This window comes from Vespula vulgaris, chromosome 16 (assembly GCF_905475345.1).
Source record: "Vespula vulgaris chromosome 16, iyVesVulg1.1, whole genome shotgun sequence".
NCBI classification, from domain to species: Eukaryota; Metazoa; Arthropoda; class Insecta; order Hymenoptera; family Vespidae; genus Vespula; species Vespula vulgaris.
The window spans coordinates 123,711-141,771 of record NC_066601.1 but is presented as its reverse complement, the minus strand read 5'-3'; the positions used below and the strand labels follow the sequence as shown (position 1 = coordinate 141,771).

Sequence of the window (18,061 nt, the reverse complement as noted above, 5' to 3'; positions counted from 1 at the left end):
AATTAATAATTCATACTGTACTAATTCAAAAGTAACAAGTAATTTACTAGAAAAATATTACATTTCTCTAATCGTCTATTTCTTATTACGTATAAATGTGCATAGCATTATTATGGCATTTATTATATTTCTAGCAATATAACATTTCGGATTGTATTATCCAAATGAATAAATTCTTCGAAAAGCACTTAAATAATACTTTACCCAATATTTACTTCTAATTATTCCTTAAGATAATGGTAGATATTCGATTAACCGATTAACATCGCTAAAAACAAAAGTTATAAATGGCATAGAGAGACAAATTTTCAATGAAATAAATAACCATTCCTTCTAAATACAATCTTTTAAATTTTATTTTCTATGCAATGTCGATGTTCTCTTCACGTAAACTAAATAAATTTAAAAAAAAAAAGAAAAAAAAATTCCCTCCCGGAAAGGAAAATAAACGAAATTCGATTCTTAAATAATAAGATGATGAATAGGATATGTATATGGAAAACGACAGATAGGGAAAATCAAAAGAAGTGATATTTAAAAAGAGAGAACGAAGTTGAAAACAAAAAAAAATTTCCCGTAATAGCTGTATTGATCTAAACCTGTTAGCAATACTGGTGAGATTACAGAAAATGATATTCTCGTCGGACTATGAAAAATAATAGGGGGAAATGAATCATGCTCTCAACTGGGTTGCGCCTGCATTGTGTCTGGGAGTCGGGGTAGAAGCTTTTCGATGAGAGTTGGACCAGTGAAAGTTATTCCGTTTGGAGACACTAATGTGACCAGTGCTAACAAATTCCAAAAGATGAAAGACGATTTAAAAAGGAAGACGAGCGTGCAAACGGAAGTAGCTGAGAAATGCCAAAAAATTAGAAAGTGACGTTAAGAATCGCCGACGTTCTACACTTCATGGCCTTGGTATAATAAATTATAATTGAATTTAATATTAACATTTAATACATAACTCAAGGATTTATTTTCATAGATTTAAAAATTGTTTGTACGCCTCGCTATAGAAAATTCTATAATTTTATATATGTATATATGAGTTATATTGGAGACGCTACATTATACACTATTTTATACTTTGTGTCCAATACTACGATACTACGATATAGCAATTTATAATGTACTAAAGAAAATTGCATAGTTCTTTATTATTACTTTATACTATATTTTATCTATTCTTTTACATTTATTATATTATATTTTATTTTATCTGTAATTTGTCTTTGACGTATTATCGCATAATATTAAAGAGAGAGGAAAATATAATTAGAGTTATCTGAATTAGGATATTTCTGTTATACATTTATATGTCGTATTATAATAATCGTATATATGGCCAACTGTTGCGTAGCTCTATCCTGTTTCGTAATCCCCGATGAAAATATCCTTTGAGAAATCCACGATACTAGCTAATTTGCTGGTTAACGTTCTCAACGAATCGTATGGATCTTTGATTAAACATTTCAGTTGTTGTGGTTTCAATTATTAAACGGATATTTCGTAACGTTTGCACGATACGAAAAAGTTCGTGCAATATTGAAAAAGTTTCAAGGAGATTCTTACATTTTTTCTATGTAAAGTTAAAATAAAATTCTGAATGTTGGTCCAAATTTTTCCATAAATAATTAGAACATTTGGAAAGACATTGACTTTATATCGAAAGATTTATCGAACATTTTGAAAGACTTTGAAGTATTTTTAATAAAGATAAAACACTAAAGTTATCAAAATCTTTTAATAGAGTTTTTTTAAGCATGCTCTGTCAACGTTTAGATCGTGTAATTGGAATAATTACCAATTATTCGAAAAGAGTAATTTAAAAGTGTTCGACCATTTAAATATGTCCTATTAATATTATCATCATTAATATTATCCTTTAAATGACGCGCCTCATGTCGAAATACGATCTATATGAAGCTTATTATTTATTATTTATTCTTAGGAAAATTTATAAACCAGATCGATCGAAATAATAATAACAAATGATATTCATCTGTACATGTAAATATGTACTTATTTATAATTTTTCTTCCTAGACGACTGTGTTAACGGTGTCTCACAAGATCGCGCCGATGGGAGAAACTATTAAAAGTTTTCATAAAACTAAAATACGGAATTAACACGAAATAAAAATGTCTGAAGAGCACTGAAAGTATCTTTCCTTGACTACCGTGAGCGTGCTTGATTGATCCACATGGTAAAGAATAATGATGTTTTATTTTTAATGAAACCAATTTTCAAGGAAAGAAATGAAATTAAGTAAGAACTTAATATTTCGTTTAATGTCCAGGACGTAACGAGATGACCGGAATGCTCACATTGTTTGAACACATATGTAATATAAGCAAGAACGAGCATGGATTCCTAGCAATGCCGTAAGTAATTTTCATTTCTTTCCTTTAACAATAACGAGTAATAATAATAGCGATGAAATTTAAAATTCTGCTATAAATTTTTCATCATATTATAATATTACAATATTATAATTTCATTGCTGTGGAAGCAATGACTGTAAATATTGGTTTTCCGCAAATCCATCCCATATTCCCGTTATATCATGTTGCACAAAATCAGAAAACCGACTCCTTTTGCAATTAATCAGAATAGTTACAAAAGTAAATTTCATTCGATCAATCGTGATATAATATTATATGCTAAAATTTATCTTGAATACTATTCTGCAAAATTATTATTAAACGATAACTTGCTTAATTACAATTATCAATAGAAAGAGATAGAATTATGTTCGCTATCCTGTCGTAAAATCATTACATTTTATTTTTGTTTAATCAACCCAGAGATAAATTTATATAATATTTTCTCTTATACGTACGTACATCAATTCAATTTTCTTTATTCTTTTTAGACGGGACCAGGATTAAGCAAAAGTAAATATTCAATTATATCTAAAATTACGTCCAAATCATTACGTTTGATCGTTTAACGACGCGAATGTATCTATATAAGTGAATTTACATTTGTATTTTCATCTTCTTTTTTTATTTATCTTTATACTCGTGAATGCGTGAATCAGATTAATTAACCCTATACACACACACACACACACATGTAGAGATACACATACAGAACATGTGTTGATATGTTTTAACTATTACGAATGTTTAAACGGAAAACCTCTCTATATGTAGGATGTATTTAGGGTTAATAGATGTATATATATGTATAAGTATATAAGTGTGTATATGTGTGTATAATCATAAAAATACATATATACATGTGTGTGTGTACGTATTAATATTGATGTATAACTATAATTTGCCTTTGTATTCATCTGTATACATGTAGATATTTAGAAAAAGGTAAAATTAACCCCCTTACTTCGGCGCCCTCTCAGACGTTCGGAGCTTCGATTGATTTATTCATATTTGATTTAGACGAATTTGCAAACGTTGCAACTCTTTTGCAAAAAAAATCAATATTTTGTTTCTTATAATTTTCTCGATAGTACGATAAGTTTTGAAGAAATTCGATTACGCCAGTTTCATTGATATCTTGTGTTACTTGTAAGAATTTCCGTTTTTCTGATGGGGGACGTCTGGGTGCGAAGGGATAAAGAAAGATTAAAAAATAAATTAAAATAAAAAGAAAAGGAAGAAAAATTAGAATTGAAAAAGAAAAAAAAAGAAATTAATACCAAAAAGGAGAAAACGCAAAAGATTAAAAAAGAAATTAGAATCGAAAAAAAGATTAAAATTCAAAAAAAGGAAAAAAGGTGGAAAAAGAATTAGAATAATCAAAAAAGGAAAATCAGAAAAAAGGATTAAAATGGAGAAAAGAATTCAAGGAAAAAAAAAATGAAGAAGAAAAAAAAGAAAAATATTACAAACAAATGCGTATTGGTAAATTGTACGGATATATTTCATATTTATATCGAGTGATATCTGTGTCTAATTTCTGTGAGTCGTTGTAATAGCGATGTCGCAAATGTAAACTCAACTTTTAACCGAATATTTGCTATTTCTTTAATTATTCACAATATTTGAATATTTTTAATCGGCTGTACGATTTAATTTTAATTTCATTAGCTTGATTAAAAAACTTGATTGAGAATGCGAATTAACGGAATATTTCAGGTTAATTCTCTAAGCAGTACGAGGCACAAAAATATAGAATCGAGTAAATTTGTTAGAAATTCGACTAAAAATTCGAGTAAAATTTATTAAATCATATATCGAAATATACTTATTACTATTATATTGTTTAATCAGATATAGTTGATTAGGTGTAAGATAATTTTTATATGATATAACAATCAAATTAGTAATGTTAATCATTCGTTAAACGTGATACATTTAATTACATCATTGTAATAAATAGAGTTAATTTTTATAAAAGAGTGATATTAATTATCGACATTACTGATTAAGATATTAAGTCAGGGAAAAAAGTTTCTTTTTATTTTCCTATTTTGCATTTTAATGCAAAAGCGGTTACGATTTACGATTGTTTAGAGTATAGATCATAATTAATAGTTTGAACGGACGGCAACGGTTGAATCTCCCCTTCCATAGGTCATGATCAATTTCACCCAGAATTGTGCTTCATGGATCCTTTCAAGAATGCTTCAGTTCCGTTCCGTTCCGTTTTAGTAACGATTCGCAAATAAAAATATGATCCATTAAATGTTTCATTAATTAATCATGCGGCACACAAACATTGGATTTTTATTCTTCTTCAATGATTTATGTCTGTTTTGTGTACAGTTGGTTCCTTGACAGCATCATTTGCATCACTTACATGATACCATCTATATTGGAAACGTTTGATACAGCTTTGTGCAACGTCCATTGATAACGGATTGGTCAATAAATGTCAAAAATTTCTTTAAGAGCCGGAGTGGCATCATTATCTCTCTTGTAATAAAATATTCAAATGTATCTTCTTCGTTCTTCGATTCGACCTTGCTCGAAATACTTGATGGAAGCTCGCCTTTCGATAATCGCGCGGCACTATTGCCAAATTAATTGTTTAACATTAACAAAATTATATCGGATGTCATTATTCATTAGCCGGTAGAATGCTAGGAAACATTTGAATAAGGAATGTGACGCAAAAGGGTAGAAGAACTAGGTTTCAACAATTATTGTCAGTTATAATCTTACATAACTGGGATGGTTGCTTTTGTACTGATTTCTACAGTTAATTTTATTATTGTTTTTTCTCGCGACTATTATTTATGTATATAATTTAAGATTAGAAACTAGTGCGATTTAATGTTAATATTGTCATCTGCCGACAAGTTGAAAGATATGGAAGATAAGTGTAACTCCGGGGAATCGCACGGTGCAAAAACCAAAGAACCGGACTTTCTTTTAACAAGCAACACTTACAAATCTATTAAAGAAGGTTAGTTAATTTTTATATTATTACACATTACTTCACATATTTATAACCTCTATTAATTTCTTCTTATTATAAAAGGAAAAGTTGCTACTGAGAATTTGAGATAATTCTGAAGAATAAGAAAGTCTTCCTGATATCTGTTATTATATTTTGTTACAGACAGTTATTAAACAAGGAAGAAAAAGAAGCTATAGGCGAAGCGTATATACGCACCGAAAGAATAAAAAAATGATGATGCTGTGACAGATGAATATCTAGAAAGTAGAGCGTCTTTTGTAGGATCAAGTCTTTCTGTAACAATTAGAGTATCTAAGCCTCCAAAAATTATCGGTATTTTTCCTTCGAATTTATTTCCATTTTAAACTATTCATTAACTTTTGTAAATCAAATATACCTACGTTACATATTAGATGTTGCCGACGGTTTGACAAACTTGGTTCTTCAAAAACGACTAGTCTACCCTATGCAGGATTTATATGTCATTCTATAATCCTTCTGGAAACACCGTCCGTAAGTCTATTGAAAATGTTTAAGATCAACCGCTTGTACGGCAATGGCGTAATATATATTCGCAATTGAATTATTTCAGAATTTACGAAGAGATACGACAAGACTTGCCACAGCCAAAGGTGCATCAATCGCTTGTGTAGATGCCTCTCACAAGAGAAAGAATGGTCATTTTGGTCAATCAAGGACCAATGGGCCAGATTTTCTTTCACCAAACACTCTCCTATGTATTAAAGAAAGTTAGTTTTTATTTCACATCGTATGCTTTACATATCTATAACCTTTATTAATTTCTTTTTATTATAGAAGTAAAAGTTACTTCTGTGAGAGAATTACAAAGCTTCCTAATTTCTGTTATTATATTTTGTTACAGACAGTTCTTGATCGAAAAGAAAAAGAGTTTATACGCGAAGCGCGTGGCGTACCGGAAGTGTAAAGAAATTGTGAGGCTGCGACAGATGAATGTCCAGAAAGTTGATCGTCTTTTGTAGGACCAAGTCTTTCTGTAACAATTGGAGCACTTAAGCTTGCAAAAATTATCGGTATGTTTCTTTCGAATTTATTTGTATTTTAAACTATGCATTAAATTTTGGAAATCTAATATACCTATGTTACTTGTTAGGTGTTGCCGGAGGTTTGACAAACTTGCTTTTTCAAAAGTGACGAACACAATCAACCACTTGTATGGCAATGGTGTAATGTATATTCGCAATTGAATTATTTCAGGATTTACAAAGAGAAACGGCAAGACTTGCCAAAGATGCATCAACTCCTGTAGTGATATCGATGCTTCTCAGAAAGGTACGAATGATAACATTGATATAATATTGAATAAAGAACCAGGGGAACAATTATTAGAAATGTTCCAACTATTAGAGAAAGATGTATAAAAGCTATAAAAGCAACTCTACTTTCTAGATATTAATTATTTCAGATTCTCCATTTTTTTTTATTCCTCTGGCACATCACGCGTTTCGCATATAGCTTCTTTTCTTCTACGCATAATAACTCCGCTAGTGAGCATATATAATGACAAAATGAAATAGATGATAACCTTGAATTGTATACACGAGGAATAGTCCCGCGTAGACACAGTAATAACCGTAAGAGTAGAGTAGTCGGTGGAAAAGCAACGATGTCAGATACGCATAATTGTAATTTAAAAAAATGGGTGAAACCTAATTGTCATTCCATTTTATATGTTCCTACCTTATTTAGGTCGAGTTAATTCGGGAAAAATGTTTCTTCGTATTCCTATATTGGCTGATGACATTATTCCGGGTCCATAACTTTAGTAATGTCCAACAATCAATTTGGTAATCAAACGCCGCGCGTTTGAAAGTTGAGTTTTTGTGGAATATTTTTCGAGAGGTTTTTTCGAATTCGTGTATTTGTTTAAAAGTTATCACGCCTTATAAGTGAGATAGAACAAAGAAGATGTATTTTGAAATTTTATTACGAGGAAAAGAATAATGCCACTCCAACTCTTGAAAAAATTTAGAATCGATGCGTTATAAATGGACATCGCACATGGTTATATCAAACGTTTCCAATATGGAAGATATGATGTAGTGGTGGAAGACATAGACTAGGAACCAACCATCGGTCACAAAACAGTTCTACATCATTTGAAGAATGCTGGATGTAAAAAGATATCCAATGTTCATGTTCCATATGATCAAATAGTGAAGCGTTTAATGAATTTCTGTCTGCGAATCGTTATTAGGACCTAACGAAACCGATGCACTCTTGAAACGGGCCATTATGTGCGATAATCTATGAAAAGGATCATGATCCATGGAAGGAGAATCAACCGTTGTCGCGCCGTTCAAACTATTGATCATAATCTCTTCTCTAAACAATCGGAAAATGATTTGCTTTTGCATTGAAATACGAAGAAACCTTTTCCTCTAACTTAATATCTTGATTAGTAATGTCATTGGTTGATATCATTCCTTTATGGAAATTAACTCGAATTATTTCAGTAATATAGTCAAAGGTATTTATCTTGCTTAACAATGTGAATGAATGACATTACTGATAGGATCATTATATTACATATAGATTATACACGTATATCATACACGTAATTAATTATATCTAATTAAATGTTATAATAATAATAAATATATTTCAACATACGATTTATCGATATTCTGTGTAGCAAAACTGACTAGAGAATTAACCTGAAGTATCAGGTTAATTCGAGCTTTTAATCAAGATTTTTGAGTCAATGAAATTAAGATCAAATTCTGTGGCAGATTGAAAATATTCAAATGTCGTAGATAATTGAAGGAATAGCAAATATCGACTAACATTTCAGTTTGCAGTTATAACATCGACATCGCGTAGATTTACGCCCGTTACAGACAGATATCACTCACTCGGAATAAATATGAAATGGATCGTTACAATTTCCCAATGCATGTTTATTTGTTTTTTCCTTCTTTGTCTTTTTTCTCCCTTTAATCTCTTTCTTTTAATTCTTTTTCTGTTTTCCTTTGTTCTGATTTTAATTTTTTTTAATTTTCTTTTCCTCTTTTAGATTTTAATCTTTCTTTTGATTCTAATTTATTTTGTAATCTTTTTCGTTTTTTTCTTTTTGGTAGTAATTTCTTTTTCTCCTGCAAAGGGTTAATTTAAACTTTTTGCTAAATATTTACATCTGTATTATAGACGTTATGGGTACAGGTCCGTTATAGTTATTCATTAATATTAATACATACAAACATATACAACTACATGTACATATGTATGACCATCCAATGTAGCCAAACTTTATAATGTCGAAACTAAAGGTGCTAATTTTGTTTCTTACGTATCCACTTATATGTGAGTACTTACACGTAATTTAAAAAATGTTTTAAACCAAACTCCTTCAACATGTGAGTAAGGGTCGAAGTGAAACAAAAATAAAATGAAAGAAAAAAACGAATACGAGAAAGTATACGGAAATAGTATGAGAATAAGTGAGATGGATCGTTAACTTCACTTATTTCATTACGTTTTCGTTCTTCCAGTTCATAGAAGAAAAAGAAAGAGCGAAAGAGATACAGCAGAGTATAGAGAAAATCAAAATTAATAGTATTCAATAAATGTTTACATTAGTATTTGTAGTTAAATATCAGTACGTGGTATAAATGGTTAATATATAATAAATAGTAAAATGTCGTGTCAGTGTTGCGTCAGGATTTATTGTAAATTCTCATCTACCTTTTTAGAATAATAATAAATTATTACGCCCACAATTGTTTCAATTAAAATTCTTATAGTTTTTGTATCAATCGGTTTAATACCTACCACTTATACCACGTATTGATAATTCATTATTAATGATGACCATTAATTTATTTAAATTACCGATTAAAAATGTTGAAAAATATTCATCTAATAATTAGAAACTTTAATTAAAATAGAAATAGAACTTTGCTTTTGTCGTGTGATATCGTGTGATACGCACGATCAGGTTTATTTTCTTTTTTGTGAAATGAATGAACGTCTTTTGATTTTTTAATTACCTACCTCCTGCTCTAGAAATATCACATATTTCGTTTGAATCGTAAACGATACAATATCATGAATTCTTTTGATATCAATATTTAACGTGAAACCGTAAAGTACTGATACAAGCGACGATTAATTCCATAAATGCTTGTAGGTGTCGTTATCTGATTGTTTGCGTCTTTGAACTTATGCGTAAAGAAAGCAGTGCTTTTGTATAAAAACAATTTTGCAAATATGGAGAGAAAAGGAATAGAAAGCTTCTTGCGGAAAGGACGATATTTTAAAATCTTGTTTAATCCCTTCGATCATTTCGAGACTATACGAATTTGTAGATATTAGAGTTTAGTCGTTCAGTAAATCCTCCGACCAACTTAAAACGTCATACGTCGAGTTTGTGATGTATCAGACGATTCGTAGGACACGTAGGATACGAGGTAATTCGCGCTTTATCAATGGTTAAGCTAACTCGAAATGATTTTCCGCGTAACAAAAGAAAAAATCTTTTACGTTTGATTTCTGAAGAAAGGAAGATAAGGCTACGCCACGCGGAGATGACATATCGTTTGAAAAAAACAAACGAACGAATACGTATCAGGAAATTCTACCGACCTGGTTTGTATTCATTCTCAGTGATATCTGCGTGTGATGTCCGTAAATCTATGTGATGGTGTTACAAGTGTAAACTGAAATTATAGTTGACATTTCCCATTCCTTCAATTCACAACATTTGAATATTTTTAGTGCGCCACAGGATTTCAAATTAATTTCGTTAACTTAAAAATCTTGATTAAAAGTACGAATTAACCTGATACCTCAGGTTAATTCTCCATTCAGTATTAAGACACATAAATATACATTCCAGGCAAATTTATTAAAAGTTCGACTAAAATTTTGTGTAAAATTTATTATATCGAATATTGAAATATATTTATTATTGTATTCTTTAATTGCTAATAGTTAATTGCGTATAACTCAATTTTTAGATAATATAATAATCATATCAGTAATGTCATTCACTCGTTAAACGATATACTTTACTGGCTACATTATCGCAATAATTCGAGTCAATTTCCGTAAAAGATTGATATTAATCAATGACATTACTAATCGAGATGTTAAGTTAGGGGAAAAGGTTTCTTCGTATTTCAATGCAAAAGCGAATCATTGTCCGATTGTATAGAGTAGAGATTATGATCAATAGTTGGAACGGGTGGCAACGATCGATTCTGGTTCCATCGATCATGATACTTTCCGTACATTATTGAACATAATTGGCGGTTTCAAGGATGCTTTGGTTTCGTCAGGTGTTGGTAATGATTCGCTGACAGAGATACGATCCATTAAATGCTTCACGATTTAATCACGCGAAACACAAACATTGGATCGTTTTTATATCCAACCTTCTTCAAACGATATAAAACTGTTTTGTGATCGATGGTTAGTTCCTTGTCGACATCAGTCGCACCACTTACATCATACCTTCCATATAGAAAACGTTTGATGTAGCTATGTACGACGTCCATTGTTAACGCATCGGTCGATAAATATTACAAATATTTTTAATAGCTGGAGCGGCATTATTATCCTCCTTGTAATAAAATTTCAAAATATGTCTACTTTATTCTACCTTATTTATAAGGCATAATAACTTTTAAACATATAAACACATACAAATCATGACCTTTCTAAAGATATGAAAACTCTATGAAAACTCTATGAAAATTCAACTTTCGAACGCGCGGTACGATCGACAAATGGATTGTTTGACATTGCTAAAGTTATGGGGCCGATAGAAAACGAAGAAACATTTTTACCTCGATCTAAATATGAAAGTGATACGTAAAATGGAATGACAACTACGTTTCACCGATTTTTGTAAATTACAATTTTACGTATCTGAAATTGTTGCCTTTCTACTGACCTCTACCATTAACTTTATTACTGCGTTTTCGTGTAACTCTTATTTGTCTATACAATTTAAAGTTAAAAATTAGTAATGTTTAATATTAATATTGTCACCAGCCGACGAGTTCGAAGATTTAGAACATAAGTTCAACTACAATCGGATGGTGGAAGAACCAGAGAACCGGACTTTCCTTCATCAAACACTTCCAAATCTTACATTGTAATGTATATCTAGCTTGTGATATAGTATAATATAGTATTGTATATACATATATGTATATATATATGTCTATAATACATTTATTATTTAATCAAAAAAAGAATACAACAGTATCGAAGAAAGAAGATAAAAAATGATGAATTAAACCAAATAATAAATTCGACTTTAAAATCTGTTCATTAAACTTGTTAACAAATATTTATAACGACATTGATCCATAAATCACGAAGATACGAAAATATAGTTGTTTAGTGATTATAAATGCACATATGTTGCCAATATCTTGATCCTTTAACAAGATTATGAAAAATATTTGAACGTACAGTTGAACACTATCGAGTTAGATAACGATCGATTAGTTGGATTATCGATGATCACAAAATTTATCAAAAATTATATCACAAACGACGTTAGAATAAAAATTGGATGACAATCGAGAGGAATATTTTCGAACGTTAAATTCGGCATTCATTGGATCCTACATGGGTGTTCGTTTTCAACGAATATGGAATCGAACGGTACTCATGACAGGGCATTTAATTAAAAGGCCGATAGCCAGGATCTCCTCTCATACATATACATATACATATATATATATATATATATATATATATATATATATATTTGCATATGCATTTAATGTTTGCGTTTGGAATTTGATGTTTTCTGTGTTTCTCTTTTTACTCATTACATTCTATTGATGTATTCACCGGCAATCACGTGAAAAGTTTTATCGAGAGCTGTCAACAGTATAGCGACAACATGCTGTTCTCTAGATACTCGAGTATGTTCGTAGCATGGTATATCCGGTTCATAAAAAACAGCGATGCGTTTTGCTTCCCCTTGTCGTGTAAACTGAACTTCCCATTGCAAATAAAGAAAGAGAAAAAGAGAGAGAAAGAGAGAGAGAGAGAGAGAGAAAGAGAGAAAAAGAGAGAGAAAAGAAGATAGGAAATATGTATTTTCAAGCAAAATGAATCTAATATTTTCTCTTTTTCTTTCTTGTTTTTTCTTTTCTTTTTTTAAAAATATTTTATTTATCTTTTTCTTTTTCTCAAAAGAATAAAACAATCATGAACGAATAACTCTCATGTTATTAATAATTAATTGCTGATTTTAAGCGACGACTACTGAGTTCTCTTTTGAATCATCGCCAAAGATGACGGAACAACGAGTAACGATGCATTTAATCGAAGATTTATGGTTGTCGACGTCGAGAAATGATTCTACGAAATCGTCGGGCACGATTCTCCATTTCTGATCTATACATATATAAACGCATATATATGTACGTGAGTATATACATATATCATCTATATATATATATATATATATATATATATATATATATATATATATATATTCAAATTGGCTTTTCACTGCGACTTTTGCGTTACGTTGATAAAAGAGAAGATTCAGAATGAACAAGCACTCTACGATTTATTTACATATATACAAAGACTTATATAGTATATAGGTATACACACACACACATACGCACACATGTATATATTGGGATAAATGATATTAATTTGCATCGTTACTATTGTTTCTACTTTTTTAACAATTTTATTTACTAAACTTCAATTTTATTAAAAAATAGATATACATTGACACGAATTGAAAATCATTCTCATATACATATATAAATACACACATAAATACACACACACAATGAGAAACGAATTTAATTTGTATCGTTACTATTGTAATTACTTTTGTAAAGATTTTATTTAATGAAATATATATATATTGCCACGAATCGAAGATCGTTTTATATATATATATATATATATATATATATATATATATATATATATATATATATATATATATACACACACAATAATATATATACATACAATAAGAAACAAAGTAAATTCGTATCATTATTAATATTACTACTTTTCTTTTAAATAATACTTAAAATCGTATAACGTGAATTGTTATACACATATTTTATTTATTGAGATAACACAGAAAAAATGTTTTATAAAAGAGAGAATAAACTTTATTATTCCCACTCGCTATGAACAATTATAATTCTATTTCACATTGATCTTTAATTTCTTAGACTATATTGTACCATCATTAAAACGTTTGAAATCATCGTGGACTATGACAAATTTTTTCAACTCGAATTTGTTAGATCGAGGAGAAAACTATTGGAACAAGAACTACGTATATTGTTATTATAACTTTAACCTCGTTTGACCCGGAAAACGAGGTTCACAGAGTGAGAGCTCTTCTGTCTCTGGTTTGACATCATAGAGGAAGTATAACAGGATGGAGCACCGACCGAAACCATTTACAACCCTCTCTTTTAATTTAACGCCATTCTCAGACATAGACACATATATACACAATACATGTATGTAATAAAGATATGTTGGTTCCATGTAACAATAGAGAATTTTTTAATAAATTTTCCATCGAGAGAAAAAAAAAGAAATAACTCTCATAGATTTTTAATCTACAAAACGTTGCATTGAAATTAATGTGCGATTTATTTTATCATTTCTTTTTTTTCTTTATTGTATTATTAAGAATTAATGATTAATTAATTTGTTGATTCATCGTCGTTGTAAAAATTTAACAATGAATCAAGCCAAATTTATGAACACTTTCGAATTTCTATGTTTTTATTAGAATAAATTGCGTGACATGCTTTCTCAAGTAAAAAAAATATTAAGATACAAGTTTTAGATGAACAGTATTAAAAAAAATACGAAAAGATAAATAAAAAATAATATAAAGAATAAAATGCAAAAGGATAAATATGTACGTGTAAATAAAGAATTATTTTTCAAAAAATAATCACAGTAAAAGAAAACAAGAAAAAAGGAAATTTTTATAATTTTATTTTTTTAAAGAGAATCATTAAAGTTTTAGTTTGTCGAATGTTTAATCTTTATCGGGAGTTTTATCTTTATCGCGACGAGCTTTAAATCATTTCGCTTATAATTCCTATTAGTTGAACGATATAGAGAACGAGAAAGACAGAGAGCGAGCTATATCGTGCCAATTCTCAACGGGATCGTTATACCTCTTTGCAATATGTATATTCCGAAATTATTTCGAATATACACGAAGGACGGTCGAGATAAGCTTACAAAAGCTATTGTCTTTAAGGTTAAAGCCACTTCGAATTTCCTTTCAGCGATCGTAATGAACATGCGAGTTTGTCTATCGATAACTTAGTATAACGGATTAGTTAATTATCCTCAGTGATGATCATAATTAATTATTTCTACAATTAGAACACGAGATTAAAGGCATTATTAACTATTGATAAGTATCGAATATCGATATCGATGAATATTTTCAATTGAATGAGAATTAAATGTATTTTTATCTTTTATTGTTTTGTTTTCTTTCATTCCTGTTTTCTCTTTTTCTTTCTTTCTTTCTTTTTTTTTTTTAATTTAATGGAATTTGAGAATTCGTAAGATTTGTTTATACGTATATCTTTGTAAAGGATTATTATATATATAATAATACTAGTAATAGTACTAGTAATAATACATTCTGTATATTCTTATATAGTTATAATTATATATATTATATAATTATAATTATATATCATAATTATATATAATATAAATGTATATACTATATAATAGTATCGTTATTTCTCAAATACATATACTTCATACTATATAGATATATTGAGTGTACATACATACAAACATATATATATAATATCCATATATGTACGTGTGTGTACATGTGTTTATTGAGGGAGAGGTGGAGAGGGTGAAAGCAGGGAGAATAATCGATATACGAATGAGAATTGGAGAAATCGATGGAAATTATGTGTACTAAAGGATTTCCAAATTATATAAATCGTGTGTAGACTGCACTCGTTATTTTTATTGGTCTGATCTGGACGAAAAAAATATGCGTGTAGAGGGCGCAACGAGAGCTCACTAATGACCCCAGTCGCGTTCTTCTAGGTGCTATAGTTTCAGTAACCCGCTGTAACGTCCGTAAGAGTGTCGTAACCTCACTCGACCATCCGTAACGTCCATAAGGGTGCCGTAACGACCGTAACACGCCGTAACGTCTGTAAGGATGCAGTAATGACCGTAACCCGCTGTAACGTCCGTAAGAGTGCCGTAACCTTATTCGAACATCCGTAACGTCTGTCGAACGTCCGTCGAACGTCCGTAACGTCCGTAACATCGCCGTAACGACCGTAACAAGCCGTAAGGTCCATAAGGGTACCGTAACGACCGTAACACGCCGCAACGTCCGTAACGTCCGTAACATCGCCGTAACGACCGTAACAAGCCGTAAGGTCCATAAGGGTGCCGTAACAACCGTAACAAGCCATAAGGTCCATAAGGGTGCAGTAACGACCGTGACACGCCGTAACGTCCGTAAGAGTGCCATAACCTCACTCGACATCCGTAACGTCTGTCGAACGATTGGTCCGATCTGGACGAAAAATATGCGCGTAGAGGGCGCAACGAGAGCTCACCAATGACCCCGGACCCGTTCTTCTTGGTGCTATAGTTTCAGTAACCCGCTATAGGAATGCATTTCCTTGGAATTTCAATTTGTGGTAATTGCAACGGTATAATTTTCCTCTGTGTTATACGATCAATATAAATCGGCTTGTGCAGTATTAAACTTAGCTAAATTTTATGGATGATAACTATCGTTATTATAAAGTTGAATCGTATGAATCATGCGAATTTTCCATAAAGATTTTCAAAATTAACAACGAGTAGAAATGTTCGAAACTTCATTTAGTCAAATTTTGATACAATTGATAATAATTCTTCTTGTACGATCAATCACAATTGAATTATCTGTTTTCGCTATTTTTGTGAAGTATTGTTCTTCAAGATATATCTAAATGTTTTATCATTAAGTTGTAGACATAGTTACAAATTTTCCAATCGATGAAAATACACGATATTATTTATTTAAATATAAAGAAAGGAAGATACTTTACCGATATCACTTATTAGCCAATACGGTATAGATAAGGGATATTTTAACATAATTAATGACAATATTTTCTAATGATTTTATAATACTTAAAACTAAAAAAAGATACATATTTATTTAAATATAAATATTCTATATTACCTATTCATTAACATAAATATATGTATACATATTAGTACATAATATACATGTACAAACAATGCCAAGATTACCTTAAAAATATTCGTTATAAAATCAATCATTATTAAAATAATTAATTAACTAATTAAATTAAAAAAATTTAAATATATATATATAATATTATTACCCTGAAAGAAAAAGAGAATGTTTATAGCATTTACTAGCGGACTTATACAAAGCAAATCTTATTACAATGTTTATATGTTTCTATATAAGCTGAAGTATCTAAATACACCTTATGTTATTTACTTTTTGTCGAATATCGTATGAGATCAGTCTTTCCGCAACCACCGAGTTGGAAACTTCAAAGATCCTATATAAACATACGTTTGTAAACAGATAGATATGTATATATGTACATATGTACATAACTAGACACAATATACACACCCACACACACATATACAAAGTATATAGTAGTCTTTCTCTTGGGTATTGCTTGAGATTTTATTATATTGTATAGACAGTAACGAGCAACCTTTGTTCTGCAATGAGCCAAAATTAAATATCTGATATTGTTATTGCTGGAATTCATTATGAACTAAAAATGCTTATATTGATTAAAAAAGGAATTAATGCTTGATAGAAAAAGAAAAAATTACACATTATTGAAGGGTATTTGTTATTTTCGGCATCAATTTACAATGAAATGTTTTCTATAATTCCATTGATTTTTTATTAGCAATACTTTTAATGTGTACGCATAAATGTATGTATATATATTTTTGTAATGGAACGAAATCTATTAGTTGTTTATTTTTAATTAGATATATGATTCTACTTCTCGTTAATAAACTTTACATTATTATATTGGAAGATACAATGGAAGATACTGAATTAAACTATAATACAATCTTCTACTCGTTTGTCGTTAACGTTAAGAATTTGATAAAAGATTTCAATACTTCGGTTAATAGTTAAAATGCCTTTCAACTGGCCGTAGATAACAAAGCTCTTCACAAATGTATCAACGTAAGATGTAATACCAGTGATTAAGAAATTCACTAATTAGAGTCGACTATTGTCATTTTTCGATGCAAAATGTAAGTTGTAATTGCATTGATACGTACATGAATACGTATATGATAATGTTTTTTTATAAACCCTGAGTTACTCATTTCTGATACAGATTCAGATATATACAGATATATATATGTATTATATATAATATATAATATGTATATATATATACAGAGAGAGAGAGAGAGAGAGAGAGAGAGAGAAAGAAAGGGTAAACGAATCGAGAATTTGAATGAAACAAAGAACGATATCGAGATTAAATTGAAAAGAAACTTTGTTAGCTCTTGACAAAAAGGCATTCGATAAGGAAGCATTGGCCCTCCAAAGTACAATTATATCAAAGACCTATTCAAATGAAAGACGATTACATAGGTATCCTATTATGATACCTTA

General features: G+C 29.9%; 2 long non-coding RNA genes across 2 annotated transcripts; both read left to right on the top strand.

The window, feature by feature from the left end:
* Positions 1 to 630: 630 nt before the first annotated feature.
* On the top strand, positions 631 to 5,884 carry LOC127069632 (uncharacterized). Its single transcript, XR_007783644.1, has 7 exons — positions 631 to 918; positions 2,046 to 2,206; positions 2,300 to 2,384; positions 2,876 to 2,897; positions 4,734 to 5,376; positions 5,533 to 5,703; positions 5,784 to 5,884. It is a non-coding gene; the product is annotated as an uncharacterized LOC127069632 (long non-coding RNA).
* Positions 5,885 to 5,971: 87 nt separating this feature from the next.
* LOC127069631 (uncharacterized) lies at positions 5,972 to 9,859 on the top strand. Its single transcript, XR_007783643.1, has 4 exons — positions 5,972 to 6,119; positions 6,254 to 6,422; positions 6,503 to 6,681; positions 6,815 to 9,859. It is a non-coding gene; the product is annotated as an uncharacterized LOC127069631 (long non-coding RNA).
* Positions 9,860 to 18,061: the final 8,202 nt, after the last annotated feature.